Source organism: Tachypleus tridentatus, chromosome 8 (assembly GCF_004210375.1).
Source record: "Tachypleus tridentatus isolate NWPU-2018 chromosome 8, ASM421037v1, whole genome shotgun sequence".
NCBI classification, from domain to species: domain Eukaryota; kingdom Metazoa; phylum Arthropoda; class Merostomata; order Xiphosura; family Limulidae; genus Tachypleus; species Tachypleus tridentatus.
Window position 1 is genome coordinate 5,374,039 of NC_134832.1, and position 25,578 is coordinate 5,399,616.

Genomic DNA, 25,578 nt, shown 5'->3' on the forward strand with positions numbered 1-25,578 from the left:
AACATATATGATTTGAAATATACAATCTTGTTTTATTTTCTTCTAAAATACCATTCACACTTACACCGCTTCAACCCATAGTTTGGTAGGTCACTTGTCATTGTTTTGATCTTTAGGACAGAATAACTGCATAATACTTAAATCTATTATTGCAAAGAAACACAACAACAATAATAATATTATAACAACGAATTTAAATAGAACATTTTGTTGATTTATTTTTTATTTCTTTATGGTAAGTTAAAATGAATTCGTTCATTTCTTCTGATATTTTATTCACAATAGCGCTGCTTTAAACCATAGCTTCTTAGGTTACTATCTTTGTTTTTAATCGTTAAAACAGTATAACCCTTATAATGTTAACTTATTATCGTAAATCAAAAAGTCACTTACAAACTTATAAAAAACATTTTACCGTTGACATTTTTATGGTGAATTAAAATCTCAGGCATACAGGATTCACAAATTGTAGTTATTTAGCACACATGCAGCGGGTTATAACATATACCTGAAATAACTTCTCTTGTTCTTCTCCTTTTCTTATGTCCTGCCTGTTAAACACAACTGATTATAGAAAACATTGACTGAAATAAACTTCAGCGAGTAGCATACGATATATAAAGTCCATAAAACCCATTAAACAAATAACACTTTTAACTTATCAATCCCAACTACCTATGTTTTGACTCACTGTCATTTCAATGATAAGGTGTGTATGAACAGCTTCTGAAGTAACAGAACAACATATTGTACATGATTCCACGAAGAAATGTGGGCAAACATCGTGTTCGAATGACTCATAATAAAATGTGCGAATGTCGATGAAAAAAAGAGGCGTGGTATACACGCACAATATGCGACACTGCAAAATAAAGTTTATATCTACTGGAAGCTTTTCTTAATGGTTTCGTGGTAATATTTTTCTTCATCAGGAATATCATGGTAGCTTCATGAAAGCAGCGCATAGCATATTCTGTGCCAACATCTGAAGGTTTAGAAATAACACTACTAAGGCGTATAATAAATATGTATATAAATCTTGTTCTAATGTACTAATAATACAAACCGAAAAACTATAGCTACGATAGTTAAATTAAACAAGGGATACTCTGTAAAGTTTTCATTCGAGAAAATGATTCGTATCATTCTTTCAATGTGTGTGTGTTTCTTACAGCAAAGGCACATCGGACTACCTGCTTTGTTCACCGAGTAGAATCGAACGCCTGATTTTAGCGTTGTAAATACGCTCTCTAATCGCGGTACCATTCTTTCAGAGGTTAGATAGCAGAGTTGTAAGAGCACGTAAAGCCGTAATGTTTTCAGTTAGTATAGATAAATGTACATTTTAGGCTCTATTTCTTGTTTTCTGCATCTCCAGAGTGTACTTGGCTTTAGCTATTTTATCAAATTATATAACAAAAGTTTTTTTTTTATGTGGTAAACAATACATTTCACTGTAGAGAACAAAATTAAGATTATTCATTCAGTGAAAATTAAAAAATAACAACTGTTAGAAATTATCAAAAATAAAGTGCTCATTAGAGATTTCGACTTGTTCCAGTTTTGGGAATCTGTTTGTATATCCAATCTGAATATGATGTGAACTGGATATATAAGAACCTTTCTTTCAATATATGTATGCTATACTCTTGATCACAACAGGAACGTTATTCTGTAGAGATACTTAAAGTTTCATAGCCTGTTTTAGTTGTAATAAAATTATACATTTACACGATATATATAGTTTTTATAGGTTTATAATTTATATAATCAATAAGATACCACGCATAGGAAAATATACATATCAGTCTAATGGTGTCTTGATAGGATTTGTATCTCATTCAACTTCTATAAAAATATACTCTTTCTTTGGTGAATTCCTGTTGGTTGTATTATATGACAAGTTGTTGTTACTATAACTTGATGTTTTAATGGTCATCAAGATCACTGAAAGACGTCTAATAGTTATAACAGTTGATTACACAAATTTAAAATCATTTGGACTACTGACTTCTTGAATTATATTTGCTTTATTGAAACATATTATATATTTTCTTTCCTACAACACATTTCCGTATAACTTTATTTTATTCTTTACTGTAAAAGACTGATACACAAGGTTGTGTTTATTATATCAAAACGAATTTGAATAAGAAAATCAGCATAAAATGTGATATAAACTAATATAAAGATGCGGTAAAATGGAATGAATGATAAATACATTTCGACATTATTTGCCATTACACAGGTAATGTGATGACACCGAACGAAAATATGTCACTTAATAGGTAAGTATATAACAGTCCTCATTGATACAAAATATTTATATACTTAAGTGTCATAAGATGTCTTCACATCAAGGATTTAGAATTTCCAAGATGAGTATAACCTTTGTACTTAATGGTGTGGAAAACAAATGAATGTGGATCAATCTGGGGACCCAGAACCATCCAGAAATATAATTGCAACAACTTGTGCCGCAGCGTAGCAGCTTTTAAACGATGAAAGCTCATTAACACAAAAATTAGTGTTAAGAGCCGCCCACGTGTCCGAGGCTACATTATGTAACATAATCAAGAAATATCTCCTTTTGGAATAGTAATACAAGTTAGTGTATACATGTGTGTTTGTTTTTGCATATTTAGAATTACGCGCAAACCTATACAAATTTAACAGGGACATGTCACAGGGAAGGCGGATAATTAACACCACCCATCGCCAACTCATGAGCTACTCTTTCATCAGCGAATAGTTGGATTGGACGTCACATTAATATGCATTCACAGCTGAAAGAGCGAGCATATTCGGTAAAGGCGATTCGAACCTGTGACCTGCATATTGCTAGCCGAGCGCCCAACCCACCAGACCATACCAGACCCAGTGTTCATGTTTCTAAGACATATTTGTTAAACGTCGTAAACGTCAAGTAGACGGATAATGAAACAGCTATTCAAGCTTTTCCACACAATGTCATACAGCTGAAGCCGCCAGACCCAGGACCTGTGGATTTCAATGTGATCAGACTGTTGATGTGGTTGCTGGGAAACCGTTTCCTCGCAACACTATAGATGGCTTTTGCATTGGAAACTACACTACAAGGTTATTGTCGAGATTACAATCGTCAGATAGCGTATTAACAGACGTGGTGACATGAGCTGTAACGACTTAGCGGTTTGTTTGTTTTTTTGGATTTCGCGCAAAACTGTCTCTAATTTAGCAGTGTAAGACTAGAAGAAAGGCAGCTACTCTTCTCCACCAACAGCTAACTCTTGGACTACTCTTTCACCAACGAATAGTTGGATTGACCGTAACATTATAACGCCTCCACGGCTGAAAAGGCGAGCATGTTTGGCAGGTGGGAATTAGAACCCGCGACTCTAATATTACGAGTCCAGCGCCCTAACCAACTGGCCATGCCAGACCACACGGCTTAGCAGAGCTCCAAATTTCGTTTCAAAATAACGCACTCAACCTCTATATAATTTTGTCAATCGACTTACATATCTTTTTTACTTTGGCCTAACCTTTTCAAAATTATAATCCTTAATTGTGTGGAGTTTTTGTAAATAAAAGGTATCTTGCAGAGATATCTAATCACTGTTCACAGCACTAGAGAAATCACGGGTTTAAACATAAGCCGTGAATTCTTCCAGTGCCATTAAGAGTGATAAGAAAACCTTTCTAGTGTATTGGATTTTCATCCATCTTTCTATAATGGCCTAAAATGTGAGTTATTTCTGCTTTATCTTAAGTTTTTAATTACGCCTGTTAATGTATTAATAAAATCTAGCCCTCTTCAAGTTTAAATATGAGCATTTTTGTGCCAATTTGAATAATTACACGAACCAATAGTCAGTATAACGTTTTGATGATATTAATCACTGATGACAAGAAAACCCACTTGTAGAGAAAAAAATATATGTAAAAACAACTGGTTTGGGTTGAGAAAAGTTTTATGTAGAGGAGCAAACAACGTTTGAAGGGGGTTGCGCAACTGAGCGTAGGAATGTAGAGGGCGTACTTAGATGTTTGATTATATTTATTAATATAGGTATAAAGGTATTCCAAACGTGTGGTAAGCTATCGGTCAGTTACCTCTTTCTTTTTTTGTGAACCTGACGATGATCGAAAAAGGTCGAAACGTTGTTCGCTCCTCTACATAAAAAAATTCTCCACCCAAACCAGCCGTTTTTACATATATATTTTGATAAAATATTGAAGGTGAAACTATAATTTGAAAGAAATATATGTTACTATCCTAATGAAATTTTGAACTTTAACAATTCTGCTGTAGGCTTAACAAAATTACATTCCTAATTCTTCCCACATCAAAGAAACAAAGAAATTACTCGAGTGAGGTTTGTTCTGAAAATGTTACGAATGAAAATTTGAGACAAAGTATATACGTACTGTGTCAAATCACGACGTCTACTGCAAATTGATGGAACTCTTAGGAGAACTTCTTGGACAAATCAGAAGACGTAGGGGGTGGTTTCGCCTGAACGGTGTCCCAAACTCTCAAGGTCAGGAAAGAATATATAATGTTATAAAATGATTGGGGAGGGAAGATTGTGATTTTTTTTTTGTCAGATGAAGAAATTTCATGCCTCAGGAAGTGTAAGAAATACAATCATAATTGTACTAGGCGAATAAAGTTGGGCTATAATAAGGATAGCATCATCTGCGTACACTGAAGTAAAAGCAATACAGTCTATGAATACGAATACCTTTTACTGCGATATTTCACCTGTAATATTCAAATGCTTTTGTAAAAGAAAGTAATAACTAGAGTTTTGAGGGGTTTCAAACCTACGACTCCAGCTACTACACAAGTATTTTACCTTCAAACTTGAAGTAAATAATAGTTGGAAACAATATATTTTTCACTTAATTCTTACAATTACCTTTAAAGAAGTAACAATAACAATAAAGCTTTTAGCCTTAATAGAAATTTACAGAATTACCAAATTACATTTATCGTTTCGGATCTTAATAATGCTTAAACTCAACATTTTTGTATAAAAGTTGAAATGCTAGAATCAAAAGATTAAAATAAAAGCACGTGAATTCAAAACATTTTAAAATAGATAAAGTTTCGCGAGCTACTAGCTGTTGTTAGCAGAGGTTCGCTAATAAAGTATTTCACGACTTAAATAAACTACATTACATACTAGATTAACACAGCTATTTCTTAATATATTCTTGATTTCATGTAGCAACGCCTTCAGAAAATCATTTTACAGTTTTGACAATTTAAAAATATTTTATTTGCAGCTTATTACAATTTTGAATGGATGTAGAGAAGCATGAAAAGCGCGCGTGTGTTTTCTTATAGTAAAGCTACATCGGGTTATCTGCTGTGTCCACCCAGGGAAATTGGCCCCCTGATTTTAGCATTGTAAACCCGAAGACTTATTGCTGTTCCAGCAGGGTATTGCATGTGAGCATCAAGATGAATTATTATAATGGAATACGAATTACCTTTAGTAAATGTTTTAACTCAAAAGAATTATCAACCAATTTATTTTTTTTTTCAATTTGAATAATCTGGTTTAATTAGTAACCACAGAGAGATTACTTCAATTAACCATGGATATATTTGAAGCTATAACAGGTGCAAATAACCACACAGCAAATAGCTACAAAATGTATCACACGATAATTTGTTCGTGTGTTTTCGAATATTTGTGCAAAGCTACTCCAGCGCTATCTGCCTAAATGTTCCATCATTTCTGAATTGATACACAACAGGAGCGCAGCTTGTTAACAACACCTACCACCAACTTTTCAGTTACTCTTCCCTGACCGAATAATGTGGCCTTACGGTCACTCTTATAACACACTCATATCCCCAAAGTGTGATGACGCTATTCTTTCTTTTTTTGTGTGTGATAATGGTTCGAGAAGGACAGAATTATAGAGTGACAGTCCAGCACTCTAACCTAAAGGCTGCGCCTTTCCTTCACAAGATAGAATTGACCAGTAATTAAAACTTGATAACAAGGAACCCACTTTTTGTTATATATATTGCCAAAACGCCGTATATTTATAATAAAAGTTTTCCATTACCTAATCAAACCAACTCAATACTTTTATAAACCAGTAACTAATTCCATAAGTAACACATGTATACCACAAAATGGAAAAGATAAAACAGTCAATGCTGCAAAGTAAGAAACAGCAAGCAGGTACAAGCTACATGTAGGCAGAAAAGCTGGTTTATGAATACAGCAAGTAGGTGCACGTATATCAGTAGGCAGAGCAGCAGCCAATAATAAACACTGCGAGTAGATGTCACTATTGAAACTGCAAGAAGTTACAATTATAGCACATTTACAGAATAGGTGCATATAACCAATACTGGAAGAAGCTACAGGAGTACCACATCTAACCTACAATCAGTCACGTCTATCCTCTTTACAATGTGATAATATCCTTCAAAGTTACTCAGCAATTGTTTCCGAGGGCTGACTAACAGTTTATATATTTTTTAAAAGATTATTATAACATAAATAGTTAACTTTTTGTACAGTTTTAGAAAATCACATGTAGAAAAAAACCCAGCAAAAGATCGGTTTTTAATTATCTTTGCCTTTGTCTGAGAAAAACCTTTATTATCTTTTATGTAACTTATCTATATTCATTTTATGTTGCTTGTTGTTCCTTAAGAGAAGTAAAGCATTTTATACTATACGTGATGCAAACCGAAAGCAAAACAAATATGGTTATACACAGAGAAAGATAAAAGCTACGCATGTTACGTTCTACATCGCTTAGTACAATGACTTATAATAAAACATGTTTCAAATGCCACTCTTTTACACGAACGGTTTTGTGAGCTCTACATATTAATCAATCATGCGTTTGCTGTCGACACTATCTGTGCTAGCAGATACCGGTAATTCGTGGATTATTATGATCACCAATCTGATTAAGAACAGTCATGTCTTGCGAGAATCTCTCGGTTATCACTACAACTATTTCATGATCAACTGGACTCATACTTTGTCAGTGGATGCATTGTGAACACGTGTATAATTTGAGGAAATTACGGCTGCAATTAACAAGTACTGGTCCGATAGAAAATTAGGTGGATTTCAACTTTGAATTTCATTACCATACATTTTCAGACGTAATTATAGACGTAAGTTATAGAGTCTACATATCAGGAGCAAAACCCAACAAAAATATATCTTGAGCTCTGTGTTTCATGTTTTAAATAAAACGATAGTTATACTATACTAAGAAAATGAAAGAAATTACAAGCCAATTAAATACTATCACAAGCAGTATTACCACATTTTAAAACAAACTAAAATTGTGAAGAAAATTATTTTATTTTTTCAAAACTGTGTGCTAGGCTCTTTAGAATAGTTTCAATTTTTATTTGTTCAAGCGTTATCTTTCGAAAGGCGATAATGTATTTTATGCCCAAGAATATTTATTATAAGTGTATCACAACTTTATACAAACTTGTAATTCAATCTTTTCAATGTAGAAGACGAGCAGCCTATGCGAGATTCTCAGCTTTCATTCTTTATACCTTGAGTGCACTCTCTAAATTATACACAGATGTCGCTATCATGTGGTTCTTTTCGAAAGCAAACATTGAATGAAATAATTATCTGTATATTAACGAAACAATTCGTAAAAAAAATAGTGTCGTGACCTTTCATGATGGTGGAATATATGTTAGTTTACACCTCTCAGTTTGTACGTAGTTGAGTCTTTAAATTCAGTATTTTTTCTAGTACCTAGGAGCACAGGAAATATATATGCATCCACTTGCTGCCCCAATGGTACAGCAGCATGTTTTCGGACTCATACTGCTAGAAACCGGTGAACAGTATAAAATGGTGATCAGAGCACAGATAGCTCATTCTGAAGCTTTGTGCTTAACTTCAATCAGTAATCCACTTTCTAGTCCACTTACATTTTTAAAATATCTAAGCCATTTGCAACGGTTGTTGGTCGAGCTTTTGACCGGAATCACTGAAAAAAGGTCACTGTCATATTATATAAAAACATATTTAATTGGTTTTACTTAACTAAATTAAAATCGCAATCTACTGAAAGAGTTCAAGAAATGCGGTTCTTTACGATTCACATTGTTAGCATAGACTCTAAAGCATAATATATTACAGTTTAATGCCACATTGTATCAAGTCATCCGATAAGTAATGTCCGAAAATTTAATACAGATTGTGCATCATCATTTCTGTCTTTGTAGAAGGCTTTAATAACAAAAATATGTAGTAGTACGTGTATAAAAATGTTCAGACAAATAAAAGAAACTAACCCAACTCCACTTTATCACATCAATAATCAAATAAACCCTTATGAAAATGAATGTGTCTGAGCAGCACATTAGACATATAATGATTTACGAGTTTTAAAAAGTCAATAGTGAGGCAGAAACTATAGGAAACGTTCAATGTGTTTATGGCGCGGAGTCTCTCAATGAAAGAAAATGTCGAAGGTGGTTTCAGAAGTTCAGATCAGGTGACTACAGCATAAGTGATGCGCCAGGTCAAGTAGTCCTGTTAAGTTTAATGATGACTTGCTGCTGGCTGCACTTGATGAAGATTGTGCTGTGCTAGTTCTTCAACTGGCAACATACAACAGTTCACCGTTAGCTGCACCATCTTGGAAAGGTGTCAAAACTCGGAAAATGGGTCCCACATGATTTGACAGAAGCCAACCTTAGAGCAAGAGTGGAAATTTTCACTTCTCTATACTATCGTGAACGTGACTCTCCTGTTCTTGACAGGTTAGTGACTGGAGATGAAAAATGGATATTTTATAAAAATGTTAAGCGCCGCAGACAATGGATCAGTGCAGGTAAACAAGCTCAAGCACAGCTCAAAATGGACCTCCTCCCTAGGAAAGTCTTGTTAAGCGTTTGGTGGAACATTGTCAGTGTGATCCACTTTGAGCCTTTGCCACTTAATGTAACGATTATATCAGAATTCTGTTGTCAATAGTTAGAGCGTTTGAATGTTGCAATGAAAGAAAAGAAAATCGTAAAGGTGTTGTTTTACACCAAGAAAACGCAAGACCCCATACAGCAAGAATCACATCTGCAAACATTGAAGAGTTAGACTGGGAAAAACTTCCACATCCTCCTTATTCTCCAGACATTTCCCCATCTGATTATAATCTATTCCACAGTTTGCAGAACCATCGTGATGGAAAAGAGCTTGGAACACATGGAGATATCAAAACAACCCTCTCTACATTCTTTACCTCCAAACCCCAAGAATTTTATATAAGTGGCATTCAGAAGCTTTTGAAACATTGGCAGGAAGTAATTAATAATAATGGAACATACATTATTGATTAAATAATATTAAAAGCGTTTGAAATCCTTTCTCTTTTTCTGAACTTTAAATCGGACATTACTTAAGGGATGACCTGATAATTTACTAATAAGCGCCAATGAATGTTTTGAAATCGGACATATATGTTTACAAAACAAATACCAAAAATATAAAGGAAATAGTTTAACTTTGTAAAATAGGTTTTTGAAAAGGACCAATATAATAACATTTTCATTATCTTAAAGGACATTTTTTAAGTGTTTGGTTTTCCATATAAAGGGGATTTGAGTGAATCATCGATTATCAAATTGTTGTTTTCAATAAGTATTCATAAAATAGATGTTTCATCATGGACATTATAATGCGTTATCAATGAAGATTTTTAGTTGAAAGTCTTGACGAGTATGAAAGGATATTAGCAAAGCAGTTTCGTTTTTAATAGCTTTGTGTTTTAATCTCTAGGTTATTCATATTACTGTAAATTGCATGAGGCAGTGTTGAGTCGAGGATCAAAAGTTTTGGGACACGAAATAACTGTCACAATAATTTTTTTTTATTTCGTTGAAACTACTAGTATAGTAGTTAGTGAGTGCTATTGAGAGATTTCGTCCCCATGGTTAGTATTTCTAAATTAGGAAGAGTTATGCCTAAATAATAGGAGTTTCTCACCTAGTTGTTAATACAATCTGTGGTATGGGTTTAGTTTGAAAATGTCAAATAGATTAGTTAAAACACATGAATTATTATAAACATATAAATACCTCATGATTATAAACATATAAATACTACATGGTTATAAATATACAAATATTTCGTGGCTATAAATCTTTAAATATTCCATGCTTACAAATATATAAAAAATTCATGGTTATAAATGTATAAATACTTCATGTAACAAATATTTAAGTACTCCATTGCTATAAATATAGAAATACTCCACGGTTATAAATATATAAAAACTCCATGGTTATAAATATGGAAATACTCGACTCCAGTAAATGCATAGACATAATGACAAGGTACTGTCACAAGCGTAATGTGACAGTATTATTCTATCAAAATATTATGCATAAAATATATATATATATATTTGATAGTGTGAAATTTTAGTTTGTTTTTAACACAAAAATTGCATTGTTCTTCTGTAAGAGTTTTTATTACAGTAATTTGGTTGATGACAAAACCTTGTCGCCGTGTCGTAACTTTACGTTAAACTCTTAATAACGGTTTTTCATTTCCTATTCAATCCGTCTCCAAACTTCACTGTCTCAAAGTGGATTCTTTATCATCAAATCCCTCCTCCAGTGGTACAGCGATATGTCTGCGGACTTACAACGCTAGAATTCGGGTTTCGATATCCCTGGTTGGCATAGCACAGATAGCACACTGTGTACCTTTGTTCTTAATTACAAAGAACAACATCATCAAATATGGTTTACTAATTTTTTACTGTCTCACAAGAATTTGGTTCATATAAGTCATACATATTTCAATATCATACAGTACAAGCTGATTCTCGGGGAAACCCCCTTTTCAAGTGAGTTTTTTATTTATCTGGTGGGAAAAATTACTTATTTTTTTACTGTTTAATTTAAATTTGAAATTTTTTGTTGTATACAAAAAGCTAACATTTAAACATCAAACATAAAACATATCGTATTTTGATAAATGTCTTTTAAATCGTTTGAACAACAGTCTTAAACCAGGTTGCAAATATTAGTGCTCATAAAACAATAATAACTGTCATTCCTGCAATCCTAAGAAATCAACTAACACATATTTTATTCTTTGAAATTTCGAAGAATGAGCCAACTGCTCCGTAAAGCATACAGAAGGTTTGGAGGCCCATAAAGAGATGTAAAATCCCTATTTTACTTCTCATTATCACGGTGTTGTAAAAAATATTATTATAAAATGAGTAAAGACAATATAAATTCAATTTTCTAGCCTGTGTTTAAAAAACAACAACAAAGAGTATTGACATATGGCCACGAATAACATTCCCGATGACGTCATTAACATGAGTATTTGGGTTTGCATCTGCACAAGTCATCTCAAGTGTGCAACAGAACATAAGGTTCATTATCCCACACCTTTTATCTTTATTATGTGTTCCATGCTTTGATCTACGCATCGAATAAAGAATAAAGAAACACTTGAGTTTTATTATGGTTTTTCTCAAGCTCGAATTCTGATGGTTTTAGTTTTGATAATAGATAGATGACATTTTTAAAGCGAAACAAAAATTGCTAACTTATCAATAATCATACAATTAAAGTAGAATTTTCTTAACTAAAACATTTTTACTATGACGAAAAACTCGTCAATACGTTTCATTAAGGTAATTTCACATAAAGCGGCGGAGTGATTTTCAGATTATTATAGTTTATTTGTTTGTTTGTTTTTGCGCAAAGGTGCACGAGGGCTATCTGCGCTAGCCGTCCCTAATTTAGCAGTATAAGACTAGAGGAAAGACAGCTAGTCATCACCATCCACCGTCAACTCTTGAGCTACTCTTTTATCAACAAATAAGGGGATTGACCGTAATTTTAAAACGCTTCCACGGTTGAAAGGGCAAGCATGTTTAGTATAAGGGGGATTCGAACCTGCGACCCTCAGATTACGAATCTAGCGCCCTAATCACCTCACTATGCAGGAACTAACTAGAAAGAAGTCGTTGGGAATTTATAGCGAAAACTATACAGGAAAATTCCGTTGATGATTCTACAAAACATGAAAAAAACAGGAAAAAATTCTAGATTTAGCAAGCCATCTCACAGACAGGCAGTTGGTAATCCTCCCCCGTCAGTATTAAGTACAAAGAAACTGACTATAGGTTGCACGTGTGTAGCAGCACTCTTGTATTCACCAGTTCATTTGATTACACTAACGTGCAGAGCATTTATTAAAGTCGCACGTGTAATATTCTTCTATCTTCCGATTGCTGGATAACTGGCTAGCTGTTTTCCATAATAGGGATTAAGCGAACGAAACAGATTATTTAAAATATTTCCCCTGAACGAGTCTTGTAGTAATCCAGAAATAAAAAGCGAGTTTTCTTGATTAGACAGATAACATAGCTCTTACCTTCTAACAATATATTTCATTATTCTCGCGAACAGAGTCCAACAGTTAGCTAAAGATCGTTTGGAGACGAAGCCATTTCAATTGAAAGTTCAACAACTTCCATTTTCTAAATAAATATTATGTAGACAGTCAGGAACCTTAATGGCCGTTGGTTACGGCGTTAAGCACATCTTTCTAACGATTCGTGACCATTCCAAGCACTAAATATGGTGATTACTAGTTCAAGGGTAGGTTTAGTAATGTATTTTTGCTAGAGATATTTAAACGGCAGATGAGATTGCTGCCAGTCAAGATTTCATCCTAACATCTCACACGGAGTCCAAGATTATTACGAGATTAACCACACGTCTAAAGGCACAATTAAGGTTTAATTCATTCATGAAGATCTATAAACATTACCAACTTTCATTAAATAAATTCACTATTACATTTAAAACAACAACTGATTTACATTCTTTCGCGCCATATTTGAAATTCGTGTAATACGTTGGTCCTAGACGGAAGGCTTTGTTGTTTATTTGTTTTTACGCGTGTTTTTGTTTACAAATGGAAAGGTAAACATTGTGTATTACATGAGCGTGGGGTATTCTAAACATTAAATTTGTTTTGTTTATTTCACAAATTACATGTATTATCTAATTTTTTTAAAAAAGACTTACAAAAGTAAAAGATGATATGCTCTTTACGTTAAAAATAATTACAAGTACCTACACCAATATAAAACTCGCATGATTGTACCTAAGCCATAAAAAAAATACAATGCCGAACTATTCCAAATCATTCAATATTGTTCCTTCGTTATAGTTACGTTTTGTTTTGTTTGTTTGTTTCAGAATTTCGTGTAAAGCTACACAAGTTATTTGCGCTTAACCGTCCTCACTTTTAACCTGACAGACAAGAGAGAAGCTAGCTAGTCAACAGCGCCAACAGCCAACTCGTGGCTACTTTAAAATAATAATGAGATGTGACCGTCATTTTTATAACGCACACACGTTCCCAAGGTTAGAAGTGCGATTTTAATGGAATAAGTTGCCAAACTTTAAATCTACATTCAGAGCAAACGTTTTGTTGTTTGATGATTGGAGATAACTAAGATTACTCTAGTAGTAATGAATGCACATTACCAATAATTGAAGTACAATTATTATTATTATTACATTGTATTTGTACTTTATATGGCAAAGCTTCTAAGACTATGTATCGCCATCCATACCTTTGAAGGGAAAGCAGCCAATCAGCAGCATCCACATTAAATAATTTACTGTAACTCTTATAATGCATTTGATTTTTAAAGTTAGGGGAATATTTTGTGGCTTATCGTAGAGCCAACCCGCGCCCTACTTTAATGGAATATCATGTGTGGGATTAAGTTTTATATATTTATAACTACATTATTTGACCTTCGAGTAATATGAATATATTGTTTGTTGGAATGAAAAAAAAGCACATCAAGCTGAGTAAATATTTTTTAATTATAACTAACTGATGTGAGCGTAGTAGTTGCTACCGTAAAATATACTAACTTCTGATAGTCAGAACAAAGCTTTTCAAAACTGTAAGGAAAAATTAGAAAAATTTAAAATTAAAAACGCCTGAGTATATAGTTTATATATTTAAAATTAAAAACGCCTGAGTATATAGTTTATATATTTAAAATTAAAAACGCCTGAGTATATAGTTTATATATTTAAAATTAAAACGCCTGAGTATATAGTTTATATATTTAAAATTAAAACGCCTGAGTATGTAGTTTATATATTTAAAATTAAAACGCCTGAGTATGTAGTTTATATATTTAAAATTAAAACGCCTGAGTATGTAGTTTATATATTTAAAATTAAAACGCCTGAGTATATAGTTTATATATTTAAAATTAAAAACGCCTGAGTATTAGTTTATATATTTAAAATTAAAAACGCCTGAGTATATAGTTTATATATTAGTTTATATATTTAAAATTAAAACGCCTGAGTATGTAGTTTATATATTTAAAATTAAAAACGCCTGAGTATATAGTTTATATATTTAAAATTAAAAACGCCTGAGTATGTAGTTTATATATTTAAAATTAAAAACGCCTGAGTATGTAGTTTATATATTTAAAATTAAAAACGCCTGAGTATGTAGTTTATATATTTAAAATTAAAAACGCCTGAGTATGTAGTTTATATATTTAAAATTAAAAACGCCTGAGTATGTAGTTTATATATTTAAAATTAAAACGCCTGAGTATGTAGTTTATATATTTAAAATTAAAAACGCCTGAGTATGTAGTTTACATATTTAAAATTATAAACGCCTGAGTATATAGTTTATATATTTAAAATTAAAAACGCCTGAGTATGTAGTTTATATATTTAAAATTAAAAACGCCTGAGTATGTAGTTTATATATTTAAAATTAAAAACGCCTGAGTATGTAGTTTATATATTTAAAATTAAAAACGCCTGAGTATGTAGTTTATATATTTAAAATTAAAACGCCTGAGTATGTAGTTTATATATTTAAAATTAAAACGCCTGAGTATGTAGTTTATATATTTAAAATTAAAACGCCTGAGTATGTAGTTTATATATTTAAAATTAAAAACGCCTGAGTATGTAGTTTATATATTTAAAATTAAAAACGCCTGAGTATGAAGTTTATATATTTAAAATTAAAAACGCCTGAGTATGTAGTTTATATATTTAAAATTAAAAACGCCTGAGTATGTAGTTTATATATTTAAAATTAAAAACGCCTGAGTATGTAGTTTATATATTTAAAATTAAAAACGCCTGAGTATGGAGTTTATATATTTAAAATTAAAAACGCCTGAGTATGTAGTTTATATATTTAAAATTAAAAACGCCTGAGTATGTAGTTTATATATTTAAAATTAAAAACGCCTGAGTATGTAGTTTATATATTCTTGTTACTGTTAGAAAGTTTGTTTCTTCTTAAACACAAAAGTAAATAATCGCCTATTAAGCTCTTACCTCCGTTGGTATCGAAATTCGATTTTTAGTTTTATAAGTCCTCAAATGTAACCGCTGAGACACTGGGAAACTCGTAAGAAAAAGTGTTCAGATGGATTGCGTGTTCTTTTTTTTTACGTATCTTAAAACTGTGATGAATATATCAATTAATTTACGAAGCGTATTATTTCATTTCCTAATCGATCGAATTTCAGTGATTTACGAAAAGTAAGAAACCTAACAGCTTTTTTTTATTTGGAAATTCCATAAAGCAAATAATAACTTTAATTAAACTTTTCTCTTTTTTTTGAAAACGAAATTCTTCAGGTAACAACAAACAAATTGAAATGTTTTTATGGGTTTAAACTATGATGAATTCAATGACATGAAACTAGGCCCGTATATGACGGACAACAATCCTGAATGTCTGAGTAATATTTACAAATAAATAATGGTGAATTCGTTTCTTTGCCATTTTATATCTAAAATATGGTGCAGCAATTAGTATTGGTTGTTTGGTAGTTTCTTTTTTAGATCAGTATTTACAAAATGAAAAGTAATTACATTTAAACATTTGATGAAAAACCTGACTGCAAAGTACGGCGTCACGTTAGAAACGAAACTAATAGTCACTGAAACCAAGTTACCAGGTTTAGGTTTCGGATAGATACGCAGTGGAAAAGTGCATGTCATGACAGACATCATGTTCCGCGCATGCTTAATAAAAATCGTAAATTTATGGAAGGAGCATAACACTTGCTTGTCTTGTTTTACAGATATATATTCAGATTCTTGCAATCCATAATGTCTTGAAATGTACTGGACGTGAACGTGAAATTATATATTCCAGAAACACATACATACACGTTTAAGATTTGTTTGTTTTTGAATATCAAGCAAGGCTATCTGCGCGAGCCGTCCCTAATTTAGCAATGTAAGACTAGATAGAAAGCAGCTAGTCATCACCACCCACCACCAACTCTTAGGCTACTCTTAACGCAACGCATATTAGGATTGATCTCACGTTATAACGCCCCCATGGCTGAAAGGGCGAGCATGTTTGGTGTGACGGAAATTCGAGCCCGTGACCCTCAGATTACGAGTCTAGCGCCCTACCACCTGGCCATGCCAGGTCCGATAACACTTAGCAGGATTATTTTATTAAGAGAACAGTCATTGAAAGCTAGCCGAGAAATAAAGAAAAAACGAACAAAACATTTGATGGCTGTTAATCGGCCAAACACGCTAGAAATAAGTTTCGTTAATAAGTTTCAATGAAATTAACAATCACTTAGTCTTAGTGGCATTTTATCACTAATTCCAAATATCCAACAAATACAATAGTTACAAGAGTAATTTATTATTTTTACTTTCAACCTGTTTTCAATCTATCAACAAAATGACAGATGACAATGTTGTTTGGAGCGAGGATGTATTCGGCAAGAACTCTTGTTTACTCCTGTATTATGATTGGATGTAAATGATCCTCAGCATTTTTTATATTTATTTATTTTATATTTTTAAGCAACACTACTATTTTTAATTCCTGTGTTTAGTCGTAGGTTACGTGTTCATTTAACATACTATCTTCAACAACGTTTCGCATTTCTTATAAAACAAAACCCATCACACCTAACATGCTCACCCTTTCGGTCGTGGGTAGGTTATGTTACAGTCAATGCCACCATTCGCTAGTAAAAGAATAGCCCAAGAGTTGGCGGTAGATGGTGATGACTAGTTGCCTTCCCTTTAGTTTTACACTGCTAAATTAGGGACGGCTAGCGCAGATAGCCCGCGTGTAGCTTTGTACGAAATTCCAATCAAACAAATCTTGAAAAGGGGAAGGAGATATTTTAGGGTTCTTGTGAACCCATTAAAAATCCATCTCCTCGCTAAGGATTAAATCACACGTTTGTGAAGCACGTATTACGGTCAACATATTTCCTTGTAAAAAATCACACAAATTATTTTTGAAAGAAGCGTTAGAATTCCTTAAACGAAAATCTTATGGTTTTGTGAACTAAATGACAGCAATATAGCAATATGTGACCTTTGTATTAATAATTACTGCTCTGGAATGACAGTTCTTTGATAAACGTCGTTTAGAAAAAAGACTACACTTATTCACACAAATTAATGTCTGATATTGATTTTGGTAACTCTGAGAATTTGTCACGTGCAAATTAATATTCATTTTCCTTTTGTTTTCTAAACGTTACACGATGATGGATAAAAATGTATAATTGTCAACAGACACTGTTCGGTTCCAGTTGTCTATATTTCTATCTAATAATAACACTATATTGGATTCTTGATTTATTTTATAATTTAGCTACTTACACGCATGTTTCTATTCAGACTCTTAGGGCTGTCCTTAACATACAGCCCTGACATGGCTATGTGGTTAGGGCAATCGACTGGGTATCTGGCAGTCGCGGGTTAGAATCCCTGTCACAGATCGTGCTCACGGCTGAAAGGGCGCTTGGTGGTGTTGACTAGCTGCCTTCCCTCTGGTATATCACTGCTAAACTAGAAATAGATAACACAAAAAACCTTGAAGTAGCTTTGCGCTGAATTCATAAACAACAACAACAACAAAATCTTAACATAAGTCTCCCGGTGGGGCAGCGATAAGTCTTCGAATTTGCAATGCTAAAGTCAGGAATTCGATTCTCCGTTGGTAGAAATACACACACACACACACAAATACCTTAAGATAAATGTCTCTTTATAAATTCTCAGTTTCGTCCTCAATACAGGTATCTTTTTTTTCCGAGGTTCTGAGTTTCGTTCTTGCTACTTTTGTTCGTACCAATCCCCTTGTCAAACCCATTAGATATCATTTCTTGGAAGAATTTTCTGTTTAAAAATTACCTGTATATTTACGAGATTATAAACAGCTCCAAGACATTCTGATGTAAAACAGCCCTGGCATTATATGAAGACAAACATAACTGCTACGTCGACTTTAAAAGAAACTATGAAAATGTCTTTTGAACAAATATATCATATAAAAGCTACATTTGATCATTTATGCTACTAGCTAAAAGAATCATCCGATTGCACTTCACATGAAAAGAATAACTTTCCCTGTTTATTATTTTTTTAGTTTTACATCAAAGATTTCCATGTTTAAAAAACACAATTATCGAATCATTCACGTTTTCTATCTGTGATCACAATAACATCTCCACGGGGTGTTGCAAGTGGTAAAAACTGCACAGTTGGTAGCTCCTTCTACAACCATAGCCACAGATATGTTGTCGTAGTCAATGCCAGAAGCTACGTTGCATTCACAGACAACTGAGTCAAGAGTATATTATATGGTGGACCCCCTACCTGTTGATTTTCAACACAACCACGACATAAGCCAAGCAAAATATTATTTAAGAAGTTGATGTATAAAATAATTACTTGAGAGCTCATGTAAATCGATTTTCGTGTCATGATAATCGCATCTAACAGCGGTACGTTGTAGAGACACTCAACATTTATTTATAGTTCAAAGGAAGTAGCAACGAGAGACAGAATAACTGAGATTTATCTTCAGGTTTTTATATGGACGTTTTGTTTTTTGCTTTAGGGCCATCAGTTTTAGAATTTAAGAGGTGACAAGTTTGTTATTTTTCACAGATTTCACAAAAGTCATTGTTTCGACAATACTGGCCCGACATCGCTAAGCGTGTTAAGGCGTGCGACTCGTAATCTGAGGGTCGCAGGTTCGCATCCTCGTCGTACCAAACATGCTCGCCCTTTCAGCCGTGGGGGCGTTATAATGTGACGGTCAATCCCACTATTCGTTGGTGAAAGAGTAGCCCACGAGTTGGTGGTGGGTGATGATGACTAGCTGCCTTCCCTCTAGTCTTACACTGCTAAATTAGGGACGGCTAGCACAGATAGCCCTCGAGTAGCTTTGTGCGAAATTCAAAACAAACAAACAAATCGACAATACTTTAACAATTCGAATTTTGCTTTCGCTGTGTAATATGAAAGAAAAATAATCAAATTTTAGCCAAATCACAACAGAACAAAATATCCCAGTAACGGATTACGAAATGATTCTAAAAAACTTGATATTCTGTCTCACTAAAACTAGACTTAACAAGTTATTAAACAAATTGTGTCATGAAAACATATTTAAAGTTATTATGTTCTTAGCTGTTTCACTTGAAAAATAAATTACTCTTGTACTGCTTTCTTTGATTTTGCATCACGTCGGAGAGACGTATGTATGCTTATATATATTTTTTTAAATTGTGGTTAAAAATTAGATGTATTAGGCAACCAGATCGTGCTCTAAACTTTCAGTATATGTGGCTGAACTTCACGTTTTATAGAAGAAAAATGACGTAGAGGACTAACTTATTTTCTATTGGCTACTTCCACTGCTAGTTTTGCTGTATTCACAACTCATCGGTACTGCTTGTTAGGATGTCTGCAACTTGTTTGGTTTTATTTTACTCCCCAGTTATAACCTAAAATACTTTGGTTATTTGAATCCACCTTTGAACTAACCAGTTAGTCCGCTGAATAATAACATACAATTAATTATGATGATACGACGCTTATTATTCAAATACCTAAAGCATTTTGGTTATTGGTGGTGGTCTGAAGAATCGTGTTATTATGGCTGAATCTGTCTATTTATATTATGAAAATGTTCCTAATAAATTTAATTCAAAATATTTAACATAAGATATAAATTATATATCTTATTATAAATGTGGCTTTGCTATTCAATATTATATATATTACGCAATAGTAACTTTTCAAAATTTCTTCTTAAATTTTTAATACTGAACGAATACAATACTCTCGAAATTTAAGAATTGTCTACAAATAGTAATTTGGGTGAAAAAAAGAAAAATTATCCGTTTTTCTATAATTTATCGATTAATTTTAGATTCCAAAATATTCTTCAAGTTATGAGACATCAGTCTCTCAGTAACTTATCTCAAACGTTTCGATTAAAAAAAAAATCACACGTAACAAAGATCATTAGAAGAAATATGACCAGAAAATTGTTGTATCCTCAGTACCAAAGAAAATCAATTAAGTGTATTTATGCTCGAATGGAATGTTTATCGTGTAGGAGTTGAGTGTATGTGTGTTTTCTTAGAGTAAAACCATATCCACTTGGTGTGTCCACTGAGGGGAACTTTACCTCTGATTTTAGCATTGTAAACCCGAAGACTTACCGCTGTCCCAGTGGGCGACGAAGGAGTTAAAATATACAAATTTCAATGTATGACCGCACCGTTTGTTATTATTATATTAATAAAATAAGGAACAAAACGCGAAGGAAAATTTTAATAGGAACTACGAATTATACGTAAATTAAAATTACTTAGTTTACTTATACGTTATTATTTTGAGAACTCGAGGAATAACATGAAGAACAAAATTACAAAAATAATTCAATAAACAAACAAAATTATCGTTTCCAAACGAAAGAATAATCAACGTAATTTATGAAACAAGTGTCTTCTTGTGAGTATTTGATTTGGTTCTCATATTCAGTTTCACTTATTATCATTTCAAGAAACCTTTGGCCTTAAGAAAATGTGAACTTGTTCTAGAATCACATTTCCAGACGTTGTACCTTTATATTGTTTCATTTATTTGTGTTGCACTTGAAAACCTCCGTGGAAAGTTCACGGCGGTGACGACAAAGGAAGTCACTAGACACTGCACGTAACTCACGAAGTACAGAAATATTCTCTGACAGTTGTGTCCAAGTGCCGCAACTCACTATCATATACTGCTTAAAATGTTGTCACCCCGTCATGTGCCATGTGTGGTCTCTACACTACGACCTTTTCTTGACATAATCGATGTCACGTTTGATATATGTGTCACCAAAACGTGACTTGATTTACCCCACAAACATTTCGTGTGTCTAACATTTTTTATAGAATTAAAAGATTTAAGTGATTTACGGTAACATTTACTCGAATGTTAGGCGTAACAGAATAAAAATATCTTACTTTCATAAATTACTTTTCTCTACACTTTGAAACGGCAATTGCAAAAAAATCTACCATTTTACTAGTTGCAGATTTCACTGCAATAGATTTAGGGGTAAAATGTTGTTATAAGTTGATTGTTTCTGTATTTCACGTTTAAAAATCACTCATTCTTCATTCGTTGAGCACTTGTTTCAAAACTAAGTGTATTGAAAACAATGAAGACAATCTTTGGCAAGTTTGTTAATTAGACCTACCAATATATGCAGTGGTGATTTCTAACAACTCTGGTAGATACAAGTCATTAATTTAGAGCAATACTTTCACACACACAAAAAAAATGTATCAAAATCTATTTCTCCAGTTCCATTCTTACCACTCACATCGAATTGTCAAATATTTGAAAGGAATGTAATTGACTCGCTAGCACAGATAAGCAGCTTCGATAATTCTTATTGAAAGAATTAATCGTTTACTTCCGACCGGCAGCATAGCCAGGTGGGTTAAGGCGTTCGACTCGTAATTAGAGAGTAGCGGATTCGAATCTTCGTCCTACCAAACATGCTCGCCCTTTCAGCCGTGGGAACGTTATAATGTGACGGTCAATTCCACTATTCGTTGGTAAAAGAGTAGCCCAAGGTGATGACTACCTGCCTTCCCTCTAGAGTCTTACACTGCTACATTAGGGACAGCTAGTGCAGGTAGACTTCGTGTAGCTTTGCGCGAAATTGAAAACAAACAAACAATACGTCCGATCATCGCAACATTACTACGATTGTTTCAAGGCTTTTCCTATTTTGTGTGTGTTTTCTTATTGCAAAGCCACATCGGGCTATCTGCTGAGCCCACCGAGGGAATCGAACCCCTGATTTTAGCGTTATAAATCTGTAGAAATACCGCGGTACTAGCGGGGGGCTTGCTGATTTTATTTGTGTGTGTTAAGTCTATGAATGAGTTTATAGTACTTTTCATATACTTTTAATAATCAGTAATTTTTTGAGACCTTGCACTGTAAGGACAGATGCTTTTTCTTAAATTTTCAGGTGTTCTTGCCATTGACACTTCTAATCTGTTTTTTATTACCTACAATAAAGAAAAAAATGAAAATATAAAACTTCTTAATCTGGTAAATGCATATTTCATAATTAATTTTTAATACACTAAATCTAGCTATATAGTCTCTACTGTGTCCACCGAGGGAAATCGAACCCCCCAATTTTAGTAAAGCCGAAAACTTACTTCTGTCCCACCGGGAAACACACTTTAACGTGATACAGCACTAAAACTGTGTATTGAAAATATGACCTACGCGCTAGCTGTTAAATGGTCCAGTGTTTCGCGTGCTCGTACTGCAAATATGAGAGGTTATCCAGTCCTGCAAAAACACGCTTCGCTCTTTGGGACTGTGAGGGACATATAAGAATGACTATCAAATCCCACTATTTGATCGGATAATAATAGCCCAAGAGGTAATAACAGCTCCTTATTTACGAGATCCAAATTAGCGATGGCTATGTGCAGATATCCCTTGTATAGCTTTGCGCGAAAATTCTAAAGAAACATTAAAAGATTCGGTACACTTAACTCATTACTAGCATTTCACGTCATGCATAAACTATTGCACTCTACTCATGTAGGTGATTACTTGTGCTGGCGTTGTTATTAATAAGCCAATCATGTTATATCTCGTTATAACAACTACTGAACACTAATCATATACGTAAGATAATGTTTCAATTTTAAAATTACAAGCAGAAAATAAAACTAAGTGCTTAAATTAGTTAACAGTCAGTGGAATGTTGACTAGCTCCGATTAACACTTATATTAATCTAAAATGGCGTTGGTACGTGGAAAATAAACGTATAAGCCCAAATGAGTTTGTAAACGTATGTTCAGCTTCGTGCGTATGAGAAATATTCATTCTCATTTAATATTTAAGGTGCATCAAAGAGCCGATTTTGATGTATAAATATATAAATCCCAAGCTTCAGTAACCAAAGTCATTAACGAATGATAAGCCACGAGAAAAAAAATAGGAAAATGGAAACCGAAATACGCAAAAAAAAAGGCGCCAAAGGGAACCATTTTACTGAATTTTCAAATTCTCTGTAAGGAACTGATAAACGTAAATTAAAATATTTTGAAATCTCTTTTATCAACCCCAGATACTGAACCAACTGCAAAGATAAATCATGTAACATTTTTTATCGTAAGCATTTTGTTTCTTTTTATCCATTTCTGACGTTCTACTTTGTTTTACGTAATTATCGAAACTTGTTGCACATTTGCAATAATTATTTTATTGTTTTTGCTTACAAAATTTATTTGCATAGCTCAAATTAATTAACATTTATTTTTAACTACATAAAAACAAACTCCAAATGTTAAAATCTAAGTATGAAAAGGGGAGATGGCAAACTAAACCAAAATAAGTTACAGTTTGGTTGAAGTGCTTCTACAAAGTGAACCCAAAATTCGTGGTTCTTTAATGGAGTGCTCAATTACAAGGATTTTTGGTTTGCGTCCCGTTTCTTCAGAAGCATGCTCTGCACTTTATAGTCGTGAAGACACTATAAGAGTAACGGGTCTATCACTATTATACCAGAAAGAAGTAGCACATTATTAGTATTGGTATTATTGAGTAACTGACTTATCGGTTATCAAGTTGAAAAGCTTATTCGTAGATGACGCTTGTGTATCTTTGTGGAAACTAAAAACGTTTGAAACATACAAAGTTTTACATTCGAACTACGTGATTTTCAAATCTGGTATAGTACATTTGTCTACAGAAGCCATTGTAGTTGTTTTTATATTTTAATTTCCTAAAAAATATTTTTATGGTATAAAAATAATCAGAAAAGGCATATTTCTGACTGAGTATGACATGATTTGTTTAAATACTATTTTCTCATAAGGTGTTTGAATAAAAATATTCTTAATGGTGTGTAACTGTTTGTTTGAAGTTAAGCACAAAGTTATACAATAAGCTATCTGCTCTGCCGACCAAGGGTATCGAAACCTGTTTTCTAGCGTTGCAACTTCGCAGACATGCTGCTGTGCCACTGAAAGACTTATCTTATAATGAGGCTCTTCGGTGAGTCTCAGGAACATAATTTACCTCATCGTAAACAACGTTTAATATAGGTGCATTATTGTATTATTTTTCAGCATCATGTTTATAAAACTGTGTTTGCAGTATATATATAAACTGGTATCCTTTTATATTATTGAAACGTACGCTACAACTCAGTTAATTATACGTTAACTTATATACAAATAATAAATGTTCAATAATGTTAAAAGAAAGAAGTACTTTTCCTATTCGTTACGTCCCCAACGGTCTCTCAGTGGGGCAGTGGCAAGCCTACGGACCTACACAGCTAAAATCAGGTGTTCGATGTAAGAAAACACACACACAATCCCCCTGGTGGTCAGAGGGAGGGTAATGTTAAAAATTGGGTTTGATACTCAATCAGTTTGGAGAGAGAACACATATTTCATAACAGTTTATTTTCTTATTTTCCTAAGAAGATTTTTAACAAATTGCAACTAGCAATCTTTCTCCCTAATTTTGGTTCAACTTCTCGAATAAACCACGTATTTAAGTATGAGATTTGGCAGATAAACGGTATCTGATAACATTAAAAATCAGCTGTCTTGAACCTTTAAATATTATACACATGGAGACTGAAACGTATAACTAGAGTAGGTATCCAAGGGCAACCTGTAAGCTGTTTTATGTTTCGGAGCATTTCTGTTATCGTCTGGAAATCCATTTGCAAATATGTATAACAGATATGAAGCCCTTTACTGAACACGAGGGCCGAAAAAGGGATATCTTTAATTAAATTTCTAATCAAAAACTATATATTTTGTACATATACAGAAAGTCATTAAATGTATCATGGTATTTTTTTGCTGTCATTGCTACAGAAGTGCACCTGATTTTATAATACTGTTTATGAAACAGTTCTTGGGAAAATTGCATTTACGAATTGTACCCAGAATAAAAGTTTTGAACATATATTGTTAGAAAAATATATTTAAAATGTAATATTGAAATGATGAATAAAAACAAACGTTACTGGACAGATATTTATGAACACTTTTGATGCTTTCGTGAACCTTTGTTTGTTGTTATTAGTTCGTAATTAAGCACAAAGATACACAAAGGGCTATCTATGCTCTGCCCATCACAGGTACCGAAACCTGGTTTCTAGCGTTCTAAGTCCGCAGACATTCCAATG

General features: G+C 33.1%; 1 long non-coding RNA gene across 1 annotated transcript in view; it reads right to left on the reverse strand.

Moving 5' to 3' along the window:
• Positions 1-404: 404 nt before the first annotated feature.
• The window catches only part of LOC143224088 (uncharacterized), a 31,717-nt gene continuing 6,543 nt past the window's right edge, over positions 405-25,578 (reverse strand). The window contains exons 3-4 of the long non-coding RNA XR_013013200.1: positions 17,705-17,893; positions 405-551 (exon numbers count right to left, since the gene is read on the reverse strand). This is a non-coding gene — a long non-coding RNA (uncharacterized LOC143224088). The remainder of the gene's footprint in view (positions 552-17,704; positions 17,894-25,578) is intronic.